This window comes from Bufo bufo, chromosome 4 (assembly GCF_905171765.1).
Source record: "Bufo bufo chromosome 4, aBufBuf1.1, whole genome shotgun sequence".
NCBI classification, from domain to species: Eukaryota; Metazoa; Chordata; class Amphibia; order Anura; family Bufonidae; genus Bufo; species Bufo bufo.
This window is the reverse complement of record NC_053392.1, coordinates 159950771-159972808: the sequence shown is the minus strand read 5'-3', so window position 1 is coordinate 159972808 and position 22038 is coordinate 159950771. Positions and strand designations below refer to the sequence as shown.

Genomic DNA, 22038 nt, shown 5'->3' with positions numbered 1-22038 from the left:
ACGCTTGCAGGCAACTGACTGCTATACTATTACAGTCAAAAAAATTATATATTATTTTTTAAATGCAAGCTACTGTGACACCAGATATGAGTGGTGGCACTGGGCAAGTGGGCACAGTATACGCTGTGAGCCTGACACACACGCTGGCAGGTAACTGCAATTAGATTACAGAGGAAAAAAAAAAGCAGACTGATGTACTAGCCCTAAAAAGGGCTTTTTGGTGTGCTGTCAAGACGCTGTACTTATAGCAGAGATCAGGTGAGTCTTTCAGGACTGGAGTGGACATTGAATACACTAGCCTTGCTATCGATTTCCCTATTAAATCAGCAGCAGCTACACTGTCCCTCCTCTCACTAAGACTGCAGCTTCCGAATGAATCTAAAATGGATGCTGTCCAGGAGGTGGGAGGGTCTGGGAGGGAGGGTATGCTGCTGATTGGCTGGAATGTGTCTGCTGACTGTGAGGTACAGGGTTAAAGTTTACTCAATGATGACAAATAGGGGGCGGACCGAACATCGCATATGTTCGCCCGCCGGGGCGAACGCGAACAAGCGATGTTCGCCGGGAACTGTTCGCCGGCGAATAGTTCGGGACATCTCTACTGACAGGTTAGATCATGTGGTATTTTTATAGACCAGGTTGTCACGGATGCGGCAATACCTAATATGTAGGCTTTTTTTACACCGTTTTTATTTTTATTTTTTTACGGTATTCACCTGAGGGGTTAGGTCATGTGATATTTTTATAGAGCAAGTTATTACAGATGATAACTGCGATACCTAATATGTATACTTTTTTTTTATTTATGTAAGTTTTACACAATGATATCTTTTTTTAAACAAAAAAAATCATGTTTTAGTGTTTCCATAGTCTGAGAGCCATAATTTTTTTCAGTTTTTGGGCGATTACCTTGGGTAGGGTATTATTTTTGCGGGATGAGAAGACGGTTTTATTGGCACTATTTTGGGGTGCGTGTGAATTTTTGATTGCTTGCTATTACACTTTTTGTGATGTAAGGTGACAAAAAATGGCTTTTTTTTACACCGTTTTTATTTTTTTACGGTATTCACCTGAGGGGTTAGGTCATGTGATATTTTTCTAGAGAAAGTTATTACGGACGCTGCGATACCTAATATGTATACTTTTTTTTTATTTATGTAAGTTTTACACAATGATTTCATTTTTGAAGCAAAAAAAATCATGTTTTAGTTTTTCCATAGTCTGAGAGCCATAATTTTTTCAGTTTTTGGGCGATTACCTTGGGTAGGGTATGATTTTTGCGGGATGAGATGATGGTTTTATTGGCACTATTTTGGGGTGCATATGACTTTTTGATCGCTTGCTATTACACTTTTTGTGATGTAAGGTGACAAAAAATGGTTTATTTAGCACAGTTTTTATCTTTTATTTTTTACGGTGTTTATCTGAGGGGTTAGGTCATGTGATATTTTTATAGAGCCGGTCAATATGGACGCGGCGATACCTAATATGTATACTTATACAATAATATCATTTTTTAAACAAAAAAATGATGTTTTAGTGTCTCCATATTCTGAGCCATAGTTTTTTTTTTTTTTTTGGGCGATAGGTAGGGGCTCATTTTTTGTGGGATGAGGCGACTGTTAGATTGGTACTATTGGTACTACCTAATATGTCTACTTTTTTCCCCCCTATATTTTACCAGTTTTTTTTAACTTTGTTTGGGGAAAATAAAGTTTTTGTTTATTTTTACTTGAAACTTTAAATCTTTTGGGGGGAAAACTTTATTTTTTCAACTTTCTTTTTACTTTATTTTTTGTCCCACTTTGGGACTTCAACTTTTGGGGGTCTAATCCCTTTTACAATGCATTCCAATACATCTGTATTGGAATGCATTGGCTGTATGAGTAATACTGTGTGTATTACTCATACAGCTTCCGGCCTGTGAGATCCAGGGGGCTGGATCTCACAGGCTTTTCACCGGGAGGCAGCGCAGATGCCTAAGGAAGGCATTGCGCTGCCTTCCATGCCATCGGGTCCCCCCTACAGCTGCATAGGGACCCGATGGCACCTCCGATCACCGCCGCCGCATAAGGTATTGACCTGCGGTTTGCGGCGATAGCCGACACGGGGGAATTGTGACAGGATGCCCGCTGAATGATTTCAGCGGACATCCTGTTCCGATTAACCCCCCCAGCGCCGCAATCTAGTTTTAAACTTAGGACGTACCGGTACGCCCTGGGTCCTTAAGGACTCGGCAAACATGGCTTACCAGTACGTCCTAAGTCCTTAAGGGGTTAAAGATCTGTTATCCTGCCTTTCTTTATTTTAGCTTGTTGCTGACATAGTGTTTTTCGTTCATCTGTAGTAAGACGTGCTCTCTTAGCTCCGTGTGTTTTGGCATTTTTCTGAAGCTTATTTTCCACTTCTTCAATTAGACAATTTTTTTTACGCTGATTTTCAAGTTTTTCTATAGATCTATTTGCTCTTCTGAGTATTTGTCTTTAAGCGTTTTTGTGATGCTCATTTTCTTTTTCTTCAATTGATCTATTGCTAATTTTTTTCTTTGTATTTCAGCGTTTCTTTTTCTGATGTTTACTTGCTGAGCTGACCGTTTCTCCAGGAGAAGTTGATTATGTAGGATTTGATTGTCTGTGTCTTTTGTCCTACTTGGCCCAATAATATAGGCTTGTACTTTTCTAATATTTTCTCTTACCATAATACTGGCTTACAGTATATGTGGCTGTAATATGCGTCACTGGCACTGACTGCTTGCTGTGGCTGAGACTGCTGGCACTGACTGGTGGCTGAGACTGTTTGCACTGACTGATGGCTGTGGCTCTGGCTCTAACTGGCCGAGACTGGTGGCTGTGGCTGAGACTGCTAACACTGACTGGTGGGTAGGGTGGCCAGACGTCCGGCTTTCAGGCTCCCTGTCCTCTGCCCGGCACAGTGCCTGGACGGACACAGGGATGTCCTCCTTTTCAGTAACTCAAGCTCAGACAGCAGCATTGTGCTGTTTGAGCGTGAGCTGCAGCAACTGACCGAGGCTTCTCTCACCCCCAGTCAGTCACTAGAGCCGCAGATATGGCTCCCTGTGGCTGACTGAGGGGGAGAGAAGTTCTTCCCTCTCCTCCCCCGTGTTTTTCTGGCCGGCGGTGGGGGCGTGGCTTCACTGATGTGGAGGCGTGGCTTCACATGGTTTTGGGGGCGTGGTCTGGGGGTTGTGGGTATGGTTGTGAGTTGTGGGCATGGTTAGGGGTGTGGTCAGTGAGATCCGGCTTTCTAGGGTGAAGCCAGTGGCCGCGCTACTAGTGGGTGAGACTGGTGGCTGAGACAGCTGGCACTGACTGGTGCTACTGCGACTGGTGGCGGAGACTGCTGACACTGACTAGTGGCAGACACTGCTGGCACTGTAACTGGTGGCTGTAGCTGGACTGACCTGATGCTGAGACTGCTGGTAGCGACTGGAGGGTCAGATTGCTGACAGGGGCTCCTCTCTACATAGTTTATATTGCTGTGACTGATGACTGAGAAACAGAAATGGCACTGTGACTGACGATTATAGTGCTGTGACTGATGACTGATGATTATAGTGCAGTGACTGATGACTGACGAACAGAAATGGCGCTGTGACTGATGATTATAGTGCTGTAACTGATGACTGATGATTATAGTGCTATGACTGATGACTGAGGAACAGAAATGGCGCTGTGACTGATTATAGTGTTATGACTGATGACTGACAAACAGAAATGGCGCTGTGACTGACAGTTATAGTGCTGTGACTGATGACTGACAATCAGAAATGGCGCTGTGACTGACAGTTATAGTGCTGTGACTTATGACTGACAATCAGAAATGGCGCTGTGACTGACTGAAATCTTAGACTGCTGACAGGGGCTCCTCTCAGTGTTATACTGCTGTGACTGAAATTGCGCTGTGACTAACTATCTAAAATGGTGGCCGGCAGGGTGGGCGGTGCATGAGGCGGCTACTGCGCCGTATTCTGATTGGTGGCCGCACTGCTGTGGGTGGAGCTTACAAACTGACATGGTGTGTGGGCGATATAGGCGGCTTCTGCATGTGGGCAATGCAGGCGGCGTCTGCTGTGCCGTATTCTGATTGTTGGACGCGCTGTTGTGGGGTGGCGTGTGGGCAGTGCAGGTGGCTTCTTCAGCACCGTATCCTGCTTGCCGGCGCACTTGTATTTGCAGTGTGTGGAGCGCTGTGCCCACGCATGCCCAGTGTGCACTGGTGACACACACACGGACACAGCGCACTGACACTGCGCTTTTATTATATAGGATGGAAAAAAAGTCCTGCATGCTAACCCAGCCTAACTTGTGTGTGTTACTTCTAATTGCGGAGAGTCTAGGCCACGGGTGTCAAACACAAGGCCCGCGGGCCGAATCCGGCCCGCCAGACCTTGTCATGTGGCCCGCGCAGCCGCCGCCGGCCGCCAGCCTTCACCTTTTATTCTCGCTTTTTTTATTATTTTTTTTTACACAATGCCCCCCCAACTAAAATGCCCCCCCCCCCCTAAGTGAGCCGCCGCCGGGCACAGGGAGATGAGCGCTTCCATTGCGCTCATCTCCATTGTAACCTGCCTGTGCCAGCGGAGGTGCAGGGGAGGGAGAGGCGTGTCCCTTCCCCTTCCTCTGATAGGCTGCAGGCACTAGGCCGGCCTAGTGCCTGCAGCCTATCAGAGGAAGGGGAAGGGACACGCCTCTCCCTCCCCTGTACCTCCGCTGGCACAGGCAGGTTACAATGGAGATGACGTCATCGCGCCGCCTGAGCCTTACAGCGCGGGACACAGGAAGAGTCTGCATCGCATCGCTGACACTGAGGTAAGTATAAGTGGTTTTTTTTTGTTAGTTTTTTTTACAATAGTGTTACTGGCACATTAGGGGGGCTTATTACAATGGGGGGGGACTTAATACTGGCACATGATGGGGGGGACTTAAAACTGGCACATGATGGGGGGTACTTAATACTGGCACATGATGATGGGGGGACTTAATACTGGCACATGATGATGGGGGGACTTAATACTGGCACATGATGATGGGGGGGACTTAATACTGGCACATGATGATGGGAGGGACTTAATACTGGCACATGATGATAGGGGGGACTTAACACTGGCACATGATGATGGGGGGGAATTAATACTGGCACATGATAGGGGGGACTTAATACTGGCACATGATGATGGGGGGACTTAATACTGGCACATGATGATGGGGGGGACTTAATACTGGCACATGATGGGGGGACTTAATACTGGCACATGATGGGGGGACTTAATACTGGCACATGATGGGGGGCTTAATACTGGCACGATGGGGGGCTTAATACTGGCACGATGGGGGGCTTAATACTGGCACATGATGGGGGGGCTTAATACTGGCACATGATGGGGGGCTTAATACTGGCACTTAATGGGGGGCTTATTACTGGCACGTAATGGGGGGCTTATTACTAGCACGTAATGGGGGGGATTATTACTGGCACGTGATGGGGGGGCTTATTACTGGCACGTGATGGGGGGCTTATTACTGGCACGTGATGGGGGGCTTATTACTGGCACGTGATGGGGGGCTTATTACTGGCACGTGATGGGGGCTCTTGTTACTGGCACGTGATGGGGGCTTATTACTGGCACGTGATGGGGCTCTTGTTACTGGCACGTGATGGGGACTTATTACTGGCACATTGGGGGGGCTCTTGTTACTGGCAGTGGCATGTTATTGAGGGCACTTATTACTGGCACATTATTGGTGGGCACTATAGGGGCATCTACTGAGGCCACAAAGAAGGGGTGTTTTATATGGGGGGCTCTGTACAATAGCATTTTATACTGGGACACATTATGGTGGGTACTATGGAGAAGGGGAGACAGGAGTACTATGGAGTCATCTACGGGGGGCACTAAGAAGGGGTATTTTATGGGGGACACTGAGGGCATCTACTGGGGCACGATATATGGGGCATTTTATACTGGTACATTATGGGGGGCACTAGCAGGGAGGGGGGAGAGGAGCACTATGGAGGCATTTACTGGGGCACTATATAGGGGTATTTTATACTGGCACATTATGGGGGACATTAGCTCAACTGGGGGCATAAGGGTGTATGTTTTGCACATTATAAGGAGAATTATTTATACTGGGGGGCATTATGGTGGGTTTTATTACTCCCCCATGATAGGACCCCCTAGTAGCAGCACCAGCCTCTCCCTGCTCTGCTATCCCTCTGCCCCTTCTCCAAATCCTTATTATGAAATCTTTCTCATTAGGATAAAACACAACATCAGCTCCGCCGAGCCCCCCCCCGGCCAAAGTGTTAAAGTGGCGTCCGAGATCCCCAAGGGCCAAGCCAAGTAACTGTAAGTGTTCATGTGAAATATGTTTATTTTATATATGTACACTCCTGTGAGAGGCGGGGAGGGAGATCTGTGGATGACACTGTTATGGAGGGGGAAATGGGGATGACACTGTCATGGGGGGGATCTGTGGATGACACATATAGCAGTGTCATCCACAGATCCCCCTCTCTATAAAAGTGTCATCCACAGACAGCTGGACTTTTCTTCCCTGTTGCGGTTTTAGGTATTGGGTAAAGTATTGCAGCATTTCTAAGCGTACTTGTGTAAATGTATCGTTGTTATAGCTACCCCCCCCTACTTTTGTCCTGACAAATACCAAAATACCAAAAAACAGTAATAATTGAATGCAGTCACAATAATTTATGATAATAAAGAGTGGACACATAGTCCTACAGATACAACCGGCCCTTTGAGGGTGACCAAACTGCTGATGCGGCCCCCGATGAATTTGAGTTTGACACCCCTGGTCTAGGCAGAGAGAAAGAGAGAGATGGCAGGGAAGAGTGAAATGTGTAACTTTTAGATTGTGAGCTCCATTGGGGACAGATTTATCCTAATGTCTATAAAGCACTGTGGAATATGTCAGTGCTATATAAGTACGTATAATAAATAAGTAAATAAAGAAATGTGAAAGCAGTAAGATGGTCTGTCAATTGTAGTAGGGACCCCCAGGTATTAAAAAGCCTCATAGGTTTGCAGAGAACTTCTTCAATATTATATATAGTCAGATAAAGGGGTTGTCCTGCCTTGGAGCAGAAAATGCTTATCATCTGAACTGTGCCCCTGAGCATATCACCATGGGCATGCCGCTGCTTCTGGTCCCCACAGGACTAAGAAACGTTAGGGCCTGTGATTGGCCAGTGTTGAAGATGCCCCAATCAGGGCCAAGCATGTTTGCTCTACTGCTCCAAATTAGTAGTAATCCAAGGCTTTTACATGCACGGAAGAAATAACACTGACACTCAGTAGGGTCAAAGCAATTTCTCATTTTTTCCAGGAAGTGAAGCAGTTTATAAGGACATCGAAGGGGCATCCCCCTTGAGGCTCGTGGCATTGTTTCATTGGCGAGAATCTAATAATAAGAAAAGAGATAATACTTGGCATCTGCGCATTGTGCATTGTTTTACTAACTTTGGTATGCAAACTATGTAAATATCTAATAGCAGGTTCCATCTTGCAATGGAGTCTTCACTAACAGCAGCATAGCATACATCATATGACACATCTTCAGAAGGACGGAGCCTTTGTGCTTTGGAGAAGATAAGACGTTGTCTGAGAGCTGGAGTATATGGGAGCCTTCTCGCAGGATTAAGAATGATATCCACATCTCCATCACCAGAGCGGTCACATTGGCTTGAACAGTGCCTCACAGCTGTGATGTAACGTTCAAATTGATGTGACAGCAGAGGATATGTGATTGGCTGCAGAGGTCATGGCAGGGGCGGACTGAGAACCCTCAGGGCCCCCAGGCAAAATAAATCAAGGGCCCCATTACAGGCCCCACCCATTTTCTGCTGCAAGCCCCACCCTTGTCCCGCCTCCTGCCCCGCCTCCAGCCACACCCTACACAATCTTAAATGTGGATGACACACTGTTATGGGGGGGGGGATCTCTGGATGACACACTGTTATGGGGGGATCTGTGGATGACACACTTTTATGGGGATCTGTGGATGACACACTGTTATAGGGGGATCTGTGGATGACACACTTATGGGGGATCTGTGGATGACACACTTATGGGGGATCTGTGGATGACACAATTATGGGGGATCTGTGGATGACACACTTATGGGGGATCTGTGGTTGACACACTGTTATGGGGGATCTGTGGATGAGACACTGTTATGGGGGGATCTGTGGATGACACACTGTTATGGGGGGATCTGTGGATGACACACTGTTATGGGGGATCTGTGGATGACACACTGTTATGGGGGGATCTGTGGATGACACACTGTTATGGGGGGATCTGTGGATGACACACTGTTATAGGGGGATCTGTGGATGACACACTTTTATGGGGGATCTGTGGATGACACACTTTTATGGGGGATCTGTGGATGACACACTTTTATGGGGGATCTGTGGATGACACTCAACCACTCTCAAACCTAACTGGTCAAACTTGTTAAATGGATCCCAAACACAATAATAATGCAGCACGCCAGACCTGCAGGGTAATGCGATTGTGAGGTCACGGTTAATGGGCAAGCGAGGGTTACTCACAGTTCTGTAGGAGAACCCTGGGCAGGCGTATAGCAGTGAAGGAGAGGCTGGCACAGGAGTCCTCTGGGGCACACTCTGTATTTAGGGACCAGGCCTGGTGGTGGATGAGGTGCCCTGGATGTTGCAGGTGTTTTATGTGCCTGGGGCAATGTCCCTTTGAGATTCGTGACGCCAGTGCCTGTAACGGTGGCACACCGATTTCTAGTTGTAATAAGTGAGGTACACTGATGGTATAGTGAACCAAACTTTGCTTTACTTGAAAACAGTTCAACTTTGTACAGTTGGGTATCAATTCAGTTCCACATGTCATAGATACTTCACAAGCAGGCTTTACACATCAATGGCAGGTATACTGTTCCTTGCAAGATACTCAGAGGGTAAACAACAACACACTCAGAATCAGGCTGTACCTTCTCCTCAGAAATAGTGTACACTGTTCCTTAGAACTCCTGTCTGGTTTTTATCCCAAGGCCCAGATACCTCAATACTGGCTTTTATCCTTGGTAAACAATCTTCCTCCCGTATTTAGCCTTGCATTTACTTAATGGTCCCTCTGCCCTTCAGCTTACTTGTCTTAGCTGGATACACTGGCTCTGCTTGGCTTGTGGGAACTGTAGGTTTCTCCCAGGAGGCAAACTCTTATCATGGGGTGACTCTTCTGAGCTAACTATGGCTCATGTTCTTCAGGCAGGCTGTAATCCTTCACTAGCCTCCTGGTGGCAACTAGAAGCCTGGACTATCTAGCTGCATGTCAGGAGGAGGCCCTCAGCATATCTCTGGCTAAGATGCCCTCTCAGTTCTGTCTCCACAGACTCCTGACTACAGACTGACTCCTCCCTGTCTGGGTCTAAGTATTTATACTAAGTGTTCACTGGCTCCCCCTAGTGCCTAGGATGCCTAACTACACCCTAATAGGCCTGCTGTACATATCACAGGGGAACAATACATATAAAAACATATAGAAAATACATTAACATAGACGGTTAAATATACTGCCACTGTCCCTCAGGAGTAGGAGTACCACGTGGCCCAATTGACCCTTGTGTAGTGCCGACATTCACCTAGTGCAGTGGTCAGCAACCCGCGGCTCTGGAGCCGCATGCGGCTCTTTTGAACCTTTGCCGCGGCTCTGGCATGGGCATGAGCAGTGTGTGTGCGGCATGAGCAGTGTGTGTGCGGCGGCGGCGGGGCAGGCACTGTGCGGCAGCGGCTGGGCAGGCACTGAGATGAGCGCTTCCATTGTGGAAGCGAAGCGCTCATCTCCATAGTGATCTGTTTGCATCGCCGTCCTCAGGACAGCGATACAAACAGAAGGCTGTGCGGATGAGCAGGGCAGGGAGGTGTGTCCCTTTCCTGTTCCTCTGATAGGCTGCCGGCACTACTAGGCCGGCAGCCTATCAGAGGCCGGCGTAGGCGGCGCGATGACTTCATCGCGCCACCTGAGCCGTACAGCGCCGGAAGAGGCCTGCATCGCATCGCTCCGAAGAGGTAAGTATAAGTGTTAATTATTATTTTTTTTAACTGGCAGTCTGGCACATAATGGTATTATACTGGCACATGATTGGGGAATTTGGGGGGGCCCCTGGAATTACTGGCACATGATTGGGGGGAGGGGTCTGGTATTACTACTGGCACATGATTGGGGGGGGTCTGGTATTACTACTGGCACATGATTGGGGGGGGGTCTGGTATTACTACTGGCACATGATTGGGGGGGTCTGGTATTACTACTGGCACATGATTGGGGAGGTCTGGTATTACTGGCACATGATTGGAGGGGGGTCTGGTATTACTGGCACATGATTGGAGGGGGGTCTGGTATTACTGGCACATGATTGGAGGGGGGTCTGGTATTACTGGCACATGATTGGAGGGGGGTCTGGTATTACTGCCACATGATTGGAGGGGGGTTTGGTATTACTGGCACATGATTGGAGGGGGGTTTGGTATTACTGGCACATGATTGGAGGGGGGTCTGGTATTACTGGCACATGATTGGGGGTGGTCTGGTAAAGGTAAATTAAATATTTTAATTAGCTATTAATTTGCAAAAATATATTTTACATTGTTAAGTGAAAAAGTCCTTTTTTTCTTCAGATTGACAGCTGACTGCACGATCCTGTATATAGCATTAAGGTAAGAAACAATATATGCAGTGTTATATTTGTTTTAAATGTCGCAATGGTTTTGCGGCTCCCAGTTTTTTTTTTCCTTCGGAAACGGGTCCAAGTGGCTCTTTATGTCTTAAAGGTTGCAGACCCCTGACCTAGTGGGACACTACAAAAACACCTCCCACCCCCTCCAACACTTAATTAACCCCTTCATGGACTAAACTTTTTTTCCAAAGCAGAACACACAGCTAAATGGGGCTGGGTGGGCTGGCAAGGGAGGGGTTAATAACAATAAGTGATGGATCATGGAGGATCATCATCGCCCTGGATAATGTTGCTCGGTCTTACTTTGCTGGTCTTTGCTCGGGGGTAAAATGCAAAGCTGTTTTCTGGATTATCCCACAGGGCCATGATCCTCCATCACTTATTGTTATTAACCCCTCCCTTGCCAGCCCACCCAGCCCCATTTAGCTGTGTGTTCTGCAGCAAAACACACAGCTAAATGGGGCTGGCAAGGGAGGGGTTAATAACAATAAGTGATGGAGGATCATGGCCCTGTGGGATAATCCAGAAAACAGCTTTGCATTTTACCCCCGAGCAAAGACCAGCAAAGTAAGACCGAGCAACATTATCCAGGGCGATGATGACCCTCCATGATCCATCACTTATTGTTATTAACCCCTCCGTTGCCAGCCCACCCAGCCCCTTATGGAAACAAGTCAAGTAATAACCTAAAGGACCTCAATGAATCATTGGGGTAGGGTCCATCCAAGTGGTCCAAGTCCAACATGTGTGTGATGGAGGGGCGAGGGCACTAGGGCAGCTGGGCAGGCTTCCACAATTCTTTTCAGATGAGATTCGATTCCAGTCCGTCCCAGTCCCACTCCCAGAGGCCAGAACAGAAGTTCCCGCCACCGCGCCTGGCTGCAAGCCTGCAAACCAACCAGAATTGACTGTGTCTGGCAGTGGCAGGCAGGCTGCGGCGCGCTAAATCTGAAGGTGGCGTCAGACCACCTACGTTACTCTGCGCAGCGGCTCAGAGACTTTTAAAGGGGAATGCAGCCGGAGCCGGTATACCATCCGCAGGTATAATACGGGATTCACGGGAATCAGCGGAGCGAAGGGGTCGGGCAAGGAATAATCTAGCGACGCAATAAAGTTCAACTCAAGTGAAGTCACTGACAAATAGGAGGAAAAAAAATTATTAAAAAAAATATATATATTTTTTATTTTTTTAATTGGAACTGGCCGGGCCCCCCCCGGCGTCCGGGCCCCTTACTGGGGTATCGGCTGTACCCCCTGATGGCGGCCCTGGGCAATAGGCATTAAACAAGAGAAATCCTCTCCCTCTCTTTACTAGCAAACTCAGTAGCAAGCAGGCCGGGCGGCAGCGCAACTCACTGACGTCACGCACCTGCTCCTCCCACTTTATGAATGAAGCAGGCGGAGCAGGTGCGTGACGTCAGTGAGTTACGCTGCCGCCCGGCCTGCCTGCTACTGAGTTTGTGAGTACAGAGAGGGAGAGGATTGTAGAGGATTTCTCTTGTTCACATATGAATATTAGTATTACAGTGAGCGAGGGCCCGGTGTAATAGAATACAGTGAGTGCACCGGGCCCCGCTGCCATTACCAGGCCAGCATAACATTCGGAATCGGGGCGCTGGGCATAACACATTGTTATTCTGCGGCGGGCCCCCATCCCGGCCGGGCCCTCGGACCACATCCGAAGTGCCCGACCGCTCAGTCCACCCCTGGGTCATGGGACCCAGGTGATTCCTGTTCCTACAGGAACCAGAGGCGGCCAGGAATGGAGCAGCAGCTGGATAGCAAGCAGGTGATAGTGCTTTTACATGCTCAGTGGCAGAAGTCTGCATGATAGGAGTTGTCGGCTCCAAGGCCGGATAATCCCTTTAGATAAATCCCTAAATTACCACAGTTCTACCAACATTTCCTGCTAGCATGTAGAGTTTTCTAAAGACATCTAAATACATCTATATATGTACCTACCATTAGGAATTCCCTCCCTCATGAATTTCTCTATTCTTTTAGTTGTGTTATATTGAGTCACAGCAAATTTAAGTAAAGGCAGGGTGATAGAAAACAAAAAAGACACCATAATCTCTTGTCTCGTTAACAAAAGGCAAAGTTAGTCAGCACATCCTGTAAAATGAAGTGAATGTGCCGGTTCTCTACACCATGGCTGAAAATGCAAAAGCAAAGCACTCTAATAACATAGAATATATGAACTATTGCTATGTTCATTAAGTAATATGAATATGAGGGACTTAGCAAATTTGTGCCCATCCACCATGGCAAGGTGACCTCCTTTGGATGGGAACCTACTCACTTTGTTTTACAGGATGTGCTGACTAACTTTGTGTGTTGCTTTTGCAGCATTCCCTTGGAGATTTGGCTGTAGCCATCTTGGTTGTATACTCCTAACAAGCCCATCTTTTCCACAGGCAGTTTTTATCCCCTTAAAGCATAATCATGTACATGTATGGGATCAGCATTAAGGGGATGTATGGAGCAAGCTCACATGCTGAGCTTGCATCATACATGGTGGGTGCGGGCTGTCCAAAACAGCTGGCTCCTGCCCGCTATGACCGGGATCAGCTATGATGCTGAACCCAGTCATGTAACCTTTAGATGCTGCTGTCAATAGTGAATACGGCATCCGTGGGGTTAGGTAGAGGGAGAGGGCTATGCCTTCCGATGGGAGCCCCACGGCAAAATCGTGAGGCTCAGATCGATTGTCATATCATCCGTGTGCTGTCTGCATTTTTTTGGCCAAGCCACAAATTATAATACATGTCCTATTCTTGTCAATTTTGTGGCCAAGAATAGGCATTTTTTAATGTTGCCTTTGAAAAGTGTCGGTGCACACGGACAGGGGTATGAAAAATTTAAAAAGAGAGTGTTAATCACAGGACCTCCTGGATATACCTCCAAAGGGGTCAGGGAATAACTGCAGGCCGCCAACGAACGGACGAATTTGACTATGAGAGTAAAGGAAAGGCTGCCAGTGGTGGTTGTATATGCAGGGTGTACTGCTACATAGGTAATTGTGATGTGATGAGAAAAGTGAGGAAAATAACCACAATATTGGCGCCAATCCTCCGGTAATCAATGCTATGAATATTACTAGAGAATTATTTAAAACATAGTAAATAGATATCCACTTTTTCACCCACCTAAAAACCCACAGATGGCATAATTAAAATGGTGCAATATAATATAGACATAAAATCATTGTAAAGAAAATAATATCATAAAAATTGTGACCAAAGACTCACTTCACCAGGGAGGTGTTTTGTGGGATAAAGCTCAAGACACCCACAAAACTAACCTCCCTCGCCTGGATCGCTTGTAGAAAGGAAGAACAGCAGTCCACAGTGGGTACTTTAACCACCTCCGTACCGCCTAACGCAGATTCGCGTTCCGGAGGTGGCAGCCCTGCGCAGAGTCACGCATATATGCGTCATCTCGCGCGAGCCGAGATTTCCTGTGAACGCGCGCACACAGGCGCGCGCGCTCACAGGAACGGAAGGTAAGAGAGTGGATCTCCAGCCTGCCAGCGGCGATCGTTCGCTGGCAGGCTGGAGATGTGTTTTTTTTAACCCCTAACAGGTATATTAGACGCTGTTTTGATAACAGCGTCTAATATACCTGCTACCTTGTCCTCTGGTGGTCCCCTTTGTTTGGATCGACCACCAGAGGACACAGGTAGCTCAGTAATATGTTGCACCAAGCACCACTACACTACACTACACCCCCCCCCTTGTCACTTATTAACCCCTTATTCACCCTTGATCACCCTTGATCACTCCATATAGACTCCCTGATCACCCCCCTGTCATTGATTACCCCCCTGTCATTGATCAACCCCCTGTAAAGCTTCATTCAGATGTCCGCATGATTTTTACGGATCCACTGATAGATGGATCGGATCCGCAAAACGCATACGGACTTCTGAATGGAGCCTTACAGGGGCGTGATCAATGACTGTGGTGATCACCCCATATAGACTCCCTGATCACCCCCCTGTCATTGATTACACCCCTGTCATTGATCACCCCCCTGTAAAGCTCCATTCAGATGTCCGCATGATTTTTACGGATCCACTGATAGATGGATCGGATCCGCAAAACGCATACGGACGTCTGAATGGAGCCTTACAGGGGCGTGATAAATGACTGTGGTGATCACCCCATATAGACTCCCTGATCACCCCCCTGTCATTGATTACCCCCCTGTCATTGATCAACCCCCTGTAAAGCTCCATTCAGATGTCCGCATGATTTTTACGGATCCACTGATAGATGGATCGGATCCGCAAAACGCATACGGACTTCTGAATGGAGCCTTACAGGGGCGTGATCAATGACTGTGGTGATCACCCCATATAGACTCCCTGATCACCCCCCTGTCATTGATTACACCCCTGTCATTGATCACCCCCCTGTAAAGCTCCATTCAGATGTCCGCATGATTTTTACGGATCCACTGATAGATGGATCGGATCCGCAAAACGCATACGGACTTCTGAATGGAGCCTTACAGGGGCGTGATCAATGACTGTGGTGATCACCCCATATAGACTCCCTGATCACCCCCCTGTCATTGATTACCCCCCTGTCATTGATCAACCCCCTGTAAAGCTCCATTCAGATGTCCGCATGATTTTTACGGATCCACTGATAGATGGATCGGATCCGCAAAACGCATACGGACTTCTGAATGGAGCCTTACAGGGGCGTGATCAATGACTGTGGTGATCACCCCATATAGACTCCCTGATCACCCCCCTGTCATTGATTACACCCCTGTCATTGATCACCCCCCTGTAAAGCTCCATTCAGATGTCCGCATGATTTTTACAGATCCACTGATAGATGGATCGGATCCGCAAAACGCATACGGACTTCTGAATGGAGCCTTACAGGGGCGTGATCAATGACTGTGGTGATCACCCCATATAGACTCCCTGATCACCCCCCTGTCATTGATCACCCCCCTGTCATTGATCACCCCCCTGTCATTCATCACCCCTCTGTAAGGCTCCATTCAGACATTTTTTTGGCCCAAGTTAGCGGAATTATTATTTTTTTTTCTTACAAAGTCTCATATTCCACTAACTTGTGTCAAAAAATAAAATCTCACATGAACTCACCATACCCCTCACGGAATCCAAATGCGTAAATTTTTTTAGACATTTATATTCCAGACTTCTTCTCACGCTTTAGGGCCCCTAGAATGCCAGGGCAGTATAAATACCCCCCATGTGACCCCATTTCGGAAAGAAGACACCCCAAGGTATTCCGTGAGGGGCATATTGAGTCCATGGAAGATTGAAATTTTTGTCCCAAGTTAGCGGAAAGGGAGACTTTGTGAGAAAAAAATAAAAAATATCAATTTCCGCTAACTTGTGCCAAAAAAAAAAAAATTCTATGAACTCGCCATGCCCCTCATTGAATACCTTGGGGTGTCTTCTTTCCAAAATGGGGTCACATGTGGGGTATTTATACTGCCCTGGCATTCTAGGGGCCCCAAAGCGTGAGAAGAAGTCTGGGATCCAAATGTCTAAAAATGCCCTCCTAAAAGGAATGTGGGCCCCTTTGCCCACCTAGGCTGCAAAAAAGTGTCACACATCTGGTATCTCCGTATTCAGGAGAAGTTGGGGAATGTGTTTTGGGTTGTCATTTTACATATACCCATGCTGGGTGAGAGAAATATCTTGGCAAAAGACAACTTTGTATAAAAAAATGGGAAAAGTTGTCTTTTGCCAAGATATTTCTCTCACCCAGCATGGGTATATGTAAAATGACACCCCAAAACACATTCCCCAACTTCTCCTGAGTACGGAGATACCACATGTGTGACACTTTTTTGCAGCCTAGGTGGGCAAAGGGGCCCACATTCCAAAGAACACCTTTAGGATTTCACAGGTCATTTACCTACTTACCACACATTAGGGCCCCTGGAAAATGCCAGGGCAGTATAACTACCCCACAAGTGACCCCATTTTTGAAAGAAGACACCCCAAGGTATTCCGTGAGGGGCATGGCGAGTTCCTAGAATTCTTTATTTTTTGTCACAAGTTAGTGGAAACTGATGATTTATTTTTTTTTCTTACAAAGTCTCATATTTCACTAACTTGTGACAAAAAATAAAAACTTCCATGAACTCACTATGCCCATCAGCGAATACCTTGGGGTGTCTTCTTTCCAAAATGGGGTCACTTGTGGGGTAGTTATACTGCCCTGGCATTCTAGGGGCCCAAATGTGTGGTAAGGAGTTTGAAATCAAATTCTGTAAAAAAATGACCAGTGAAATCCGAAAGGTGCTCTTTGGAATATGGGCCCCTTTGCCCACCTAGGCTGCAAAAAAGTGTCACACATCTGGTATCTCCGTATTCAGGAGAAGTTGGGGAATGTGTTTTGGGGTGTCATTTTACATATACCCATGCTGGGTGAGAGAAATATCTTGGCAAAAGACAACTTTGTATAAAAAAATTGGAAAAGTTGTCTTTTGACAAGATATTTCTCTCACCCAGCATGGGTATATGTAAAATGACACCCCAAAACACATTCCCCAACTTCTCCTGAGGACGGAGATACCACATGTGTGACACTTTTTTGCAGCCTAGGTGGGCAAAGGGGCCCACATTCCAAAGAACACCTTTAGGATTTCACAGGTCATTTACCTACTTACCACACATTAGGGCCCCTGGAAAATGCCAGGGCAGTATAACTACCCCACAAGTGACCCCATTTTTGAAAGAAGACACCCCAAGGTATTCCGTGAGGGGCATGGCGAGTTCCTAGAATTTTTTATTTTTTGTCACAAGTTAGTGGAAAATTATGATTTTTTTTTTCTTACAAAGTCTCATATTTCACTAACTTGTGACAAAAAATAAAAACTTCCATGAACTCACTATGCCCATCAGCGAATACCTTGGGGTGTCTTCTTTCCAAAATGGGGTCACTTGTGGGGTAGTTATACTGCCCTGGCATTCTAGGGGCCCAAATGTGTGGTAAGGAGTTTGAAATCAAATTCTGTAAAAAATGACCAGTGAAATCCGAAAGGTGCTCTTTGGAATATGGGCCCCTTTGCCCACCTAGGCTGCAAAAAAGTGTCACACATCTGGTATCTCCGTATTCAGGAGAAGTTGGGGAATGTGTTTTGGGGTGTCATTTTACATATACCCATGCTGGGTCAGAGAAATATCTTGGCAAAAGACAACTTTTACCATTTTTTTTATACAAAGTTGTCTTTTGCCAAGATATTTCTCTCACCCAGCATGGGTATATGTAAAATGACACCCCAAAACACATTCCCCAACTTCTCCTGAATACGGAGATACCACATGTGTGACACTTTTTTGCAGCCTAGGTGGGCAAAGGGGCCCACATTCCAAAGAGCACCTTTCGGATTTCACCAGCCATTTCTTACAGAATTAGATTTCAAACTCCTTACCACACATTTGGGCCCCTAGAATGCCAGGGCAGTATAACTACCCCACAAGTGACCCCATTTTGGAAAGAAGACATCCCAAGGTATTCGCTGATGGGCATAGTGAGTTCATGGAAGTTTTTATTTTTTGTCACAAGTTAGTGGAATATGAGACTTTGTAAGAAAAAAAAAAAAATCATCATTTTCCGCTAACTTGTGACAAAAAATAAAAAGTTCTATGAACTCACTATGCCCATCAGCGAATACCTTAGGGTGTCTACTTTCCGAAATGGGGTCATTTGTGGGGTGTTTGTACTGTCTGGGCATTGTAGAACCTCAGGAAACATGACAGGTGCTCAGAAAGTCAGAGCTGCTTCAAAAAGCGGAAATTCACATTTTTGTACCATAGTTTGTAAACGCTATAACTTTTACCCAAACCATTTTTTTTTTTACCCAAACATTTTTTTTTTTATCAAAGACATGTAGAACAATAAATTTAGAGCAACATTTTTATATGGATCTCGTTTTTTTTGCAAAATTTTACAACTGAAAGTTAAAAATGTCATTTTTTTGCAAAAAAATCGTTAAATTTCGATTAATAACAAAAAAAGTAAAAATGTCAGCAGCAATGAAATACCACCAAATGAAAGCTCTATTAGTGAGAAGAAAAGGAGGTAAAATTCATTTGGGTGGTAAGTTGCATGACCGAGCAATAAACGGTGAAAGTAGTGTAGGTCAGAAGTGTAAAAAGTGGCCTGGTCTTTCAGGGTGTTTAAGCACTGGGGGCTGAGGTGGTTAATAGTAGCACAGGTATGGCTCAACGCGTTTCGGGGTTACATTAATCCCCCTTCATCTGGAGCAGTCACAAAGCAATGAACACGGACAGCATCCCTATTTTGCAGATCCGCTATTTGGTTAATGATCTATCCTCAGGATAGGTCATCATTATCAGCCCAAATAGCAAGTAATTGTGCTGCAATTTTGAAAATGACTTGCTAAGCTATTGCAGACTTGCCAAGCTTCACAAGTATGTTGCAAACTTGCAGCAAGTCTGCTTTGCAAGTCTCTAGATTAACTAGCTTTTGCAAACTTGCTGCAAGTTCTTGTTAAATTATTATGCTCTTGCTAGAGACTTGCCAAGCAAATTTGCTGCAAGTTGAAAAAGTGTCAACTAGAACTTGTGCTGCAAGTGCTCTGCAAGTGTACAACTTGCCAGAGAATGTGTGCAGCAAGTTAACAAGACTTACAATTTAACCCTGCCAGCTATCCTTGCTATCTGGGAGATTGGTGGGGGTCTGACTCACTCCCAGTGAGTGCTGCGGCCTCCTGACAGCATACTAAGAATGGGCCTGAGCTGCGCCTAAGCCACGTGACCGATGAACATAATGTCACTAAGAAGAGGCCGCAACGATAAGGCCTTTTCAAGCAGCCAGTTGTCAGACCCTCGCTAATCTGATCTCAGAGAACCTCTTTAACAAGTAGTCCACTGCTACCTATATATTCTGCAATAAATCCAGGAAATTAATTTGATTTTCAAAATAATCAAAATTATTTTAATTATGTCATATCGTTAGAAAACATTTCTTGTAATCTGCACATAATCTCATCTCAATTTATAGATGAGCTAGTACACGGCAGGCCTCTTGGCACACAAAGCACATTATTCCTCCCCCAGGGAGAGTCCCCTAGGGCCTCTTCAGTCCTCTTCTTCTGCCTTTGGGGGGGCAGGGTCATTCCTGCAGTGTTCAGTCTTCAGTTCTATGCTAGACAGGACCCAGAGGCAGGAGGTGGCGGCGATGCTCACAGATGGGCAGGCTTTCAGCTGGAAAGGCTGCTGGCTGGCCGGGCAGACAGGCCTGTAGTCATATCGCTCCTGCTTCCTCTTTGGCACTGTTGGAGTGTGTGTGACTGCACAGGTGAAGTAGTAGTTCCCGCTCACTGCTTCTCCACCAATCAGCCTAAAAGGGTTGTCCGGGTTCAGAGCTGAACCCGGACATATCACCATTTTCACCCAGGCAGCCCCCCCTGACTTGAGCATCGGAGCAGTTCATGCTCTCCTTTGCCCTGCGCTAAATCGCGCAGGGCAAAGGCATTTTCAGGAGTTCCGGTGACGTACCGGGCTCTCCATGGGGCTGCCAGTAAAAAGGCTAGGGCAGTGCTAAAGCCCGCCCATCAGAGCTGGTGACGTCACCGAACACACTGCCGAGCGGAAGCTTCCGCCCGGCAGTGTGTTATGATAAACAAAAGAGCCCGTGCCCTGCGCGATCTAGCGCAAGGCAAGGAAGCGCATCGGAGCATAAGATGCTCCGATGCTAGCATCAGGGGAGCTGCCTGGGTGAAAGTAAGGGTTGTCCAGGTTCATCTCTGAAACCGGACAACCCCTTTAACACTTAGCACTGCAGTCAGGGTGTCATTTTCATATCCCCTAAAAGCAGAACACCATACCCAAGACAGTAGGTGATAATAAAATACACAGAATGGAAAACATCTATCTATATAACAGAGTCAGATGACATTACAGGGGGAAGGTATAAGAGGAGAGAACTACAACTCCCAGAATGCTCAAGCTGATATTATGTGATATGAGAGGAAGGAAGGGGGTATAAGAGGCAAGAATTATAACTCCTTGCACGTCCAGGCTGCTATTAATGGATACCAGATGATATTACAGGAAGGGGGTACAAGAGGAAAGGACTACAACTCCCAGCATGTCCACATAATTATTATGGGATATCAGAGGAGATGTGAGGAGAAAATTACAACTCCCAACATGTGCAGGGTATTATGGTATATCACAGGGCATTACAGGATGAGGTATGAGGAGAGAAAGAGAACTAAAACTCCTAAAATGTCCAGGTCATTAATATGGCATATCAGAGGACATTTCAGGGAGGAGGTATAGGAGGACTACAACTCCCAGCATGTCCAGGTTGTTGTTATGGGATAACAGAGGATATTTCAGGGAGGAGGTATAACAGGAGAGGGCTATACTCCAAACGTTTCTCAGGCTTACCACTCCTCCTCTGCTTAGCCCTTAAAGTTTACATGATGGTAACGTCATCACAGGTCCTTCACCACCACTTTGCGCCACTGATGAGCTCAGGCCCCTCCCACACTGATCACAAGACAGAGACGTCACCACAGGTCCTTCAGCTCTTGCAGTGTAACAAATATAGAGCTGGTCCTGGTTGGCAGTGACTTCAGTTGGGTCTTTGGAGAGCACCACAAAGCCCTAAACATTGTAGGTTATGCCCAAGAGAGGCAGTTCTCTTAGAGTTAGGTACCCATCCGCAGAAGCCACCTTGACGTTGGTAGATGGGTCACACACACGTTTGATCAAAAATGTGCGCAAAGAGTTTACATTTTTCAGAAGGTATAGTGCCAATGTAATCCAGAATAATCTCTAATCCCTAGTTCTATTGTTTGTATGTATAACAGTGTGCTGCTATATTTTGTTTTCTGTCTGCATGTTAGCTTTATGGATGTGCACCTGTAACTTTGGATGTACTAGTCTAGATTTTCTTGTAGTAACCCCTTTACTTATTTACATATAACTAGAAACCCCTTTAAGGGGCCATTCTCCCGGTGTATTATGCCGTAGAATTTTTGTGCACTGAAATTTCACCTGCGGCCATGTGCTTTCTTGCTGGTTTCTGCCCCCTATTCATTTCATTGGGAGGCAGCGCTGGGGATCGCAGAGTGGCGTTTTAAAACCGAGGCGCCACCAGGAAGGGCTTTAAACCGCCACTCTGCAATCTTCAACTCTGCCTCCCTTAGAAATGAATGGGATACAGAAGGAATGTGGCAGATGGCAGGATTCCAGAGAAATTTCAGCATGGCTGTCTGCTCCAAAATTCTGTGGAAAAAAACGGTG

The 22038-nt window shown here is 46.5% G+C and overlaps 1 long non-coding RNA gene across 1 annotated transcript; it reads right to left on the bottom strand.

Moving 5' to 3' along the window:
* Nucleotides 1-4350: 4350 nt before the first annotated feature.
* Nucleotides 4351-21086, bottom strand: LOC121000061. The gene is made up of 3 exons (XR_005778742.1): nt 21076-21086; nt 20651-20652; nt 4351-4460 (listed from the first exon to the last, which is right to left on the bottom strand). It is a non-coding gene; the product is annotated as an uncharacterized LOC121000061 (long non-coding RNA).
* Nucleotides 21087-22038: the final 952 nt, after the last annotated feature.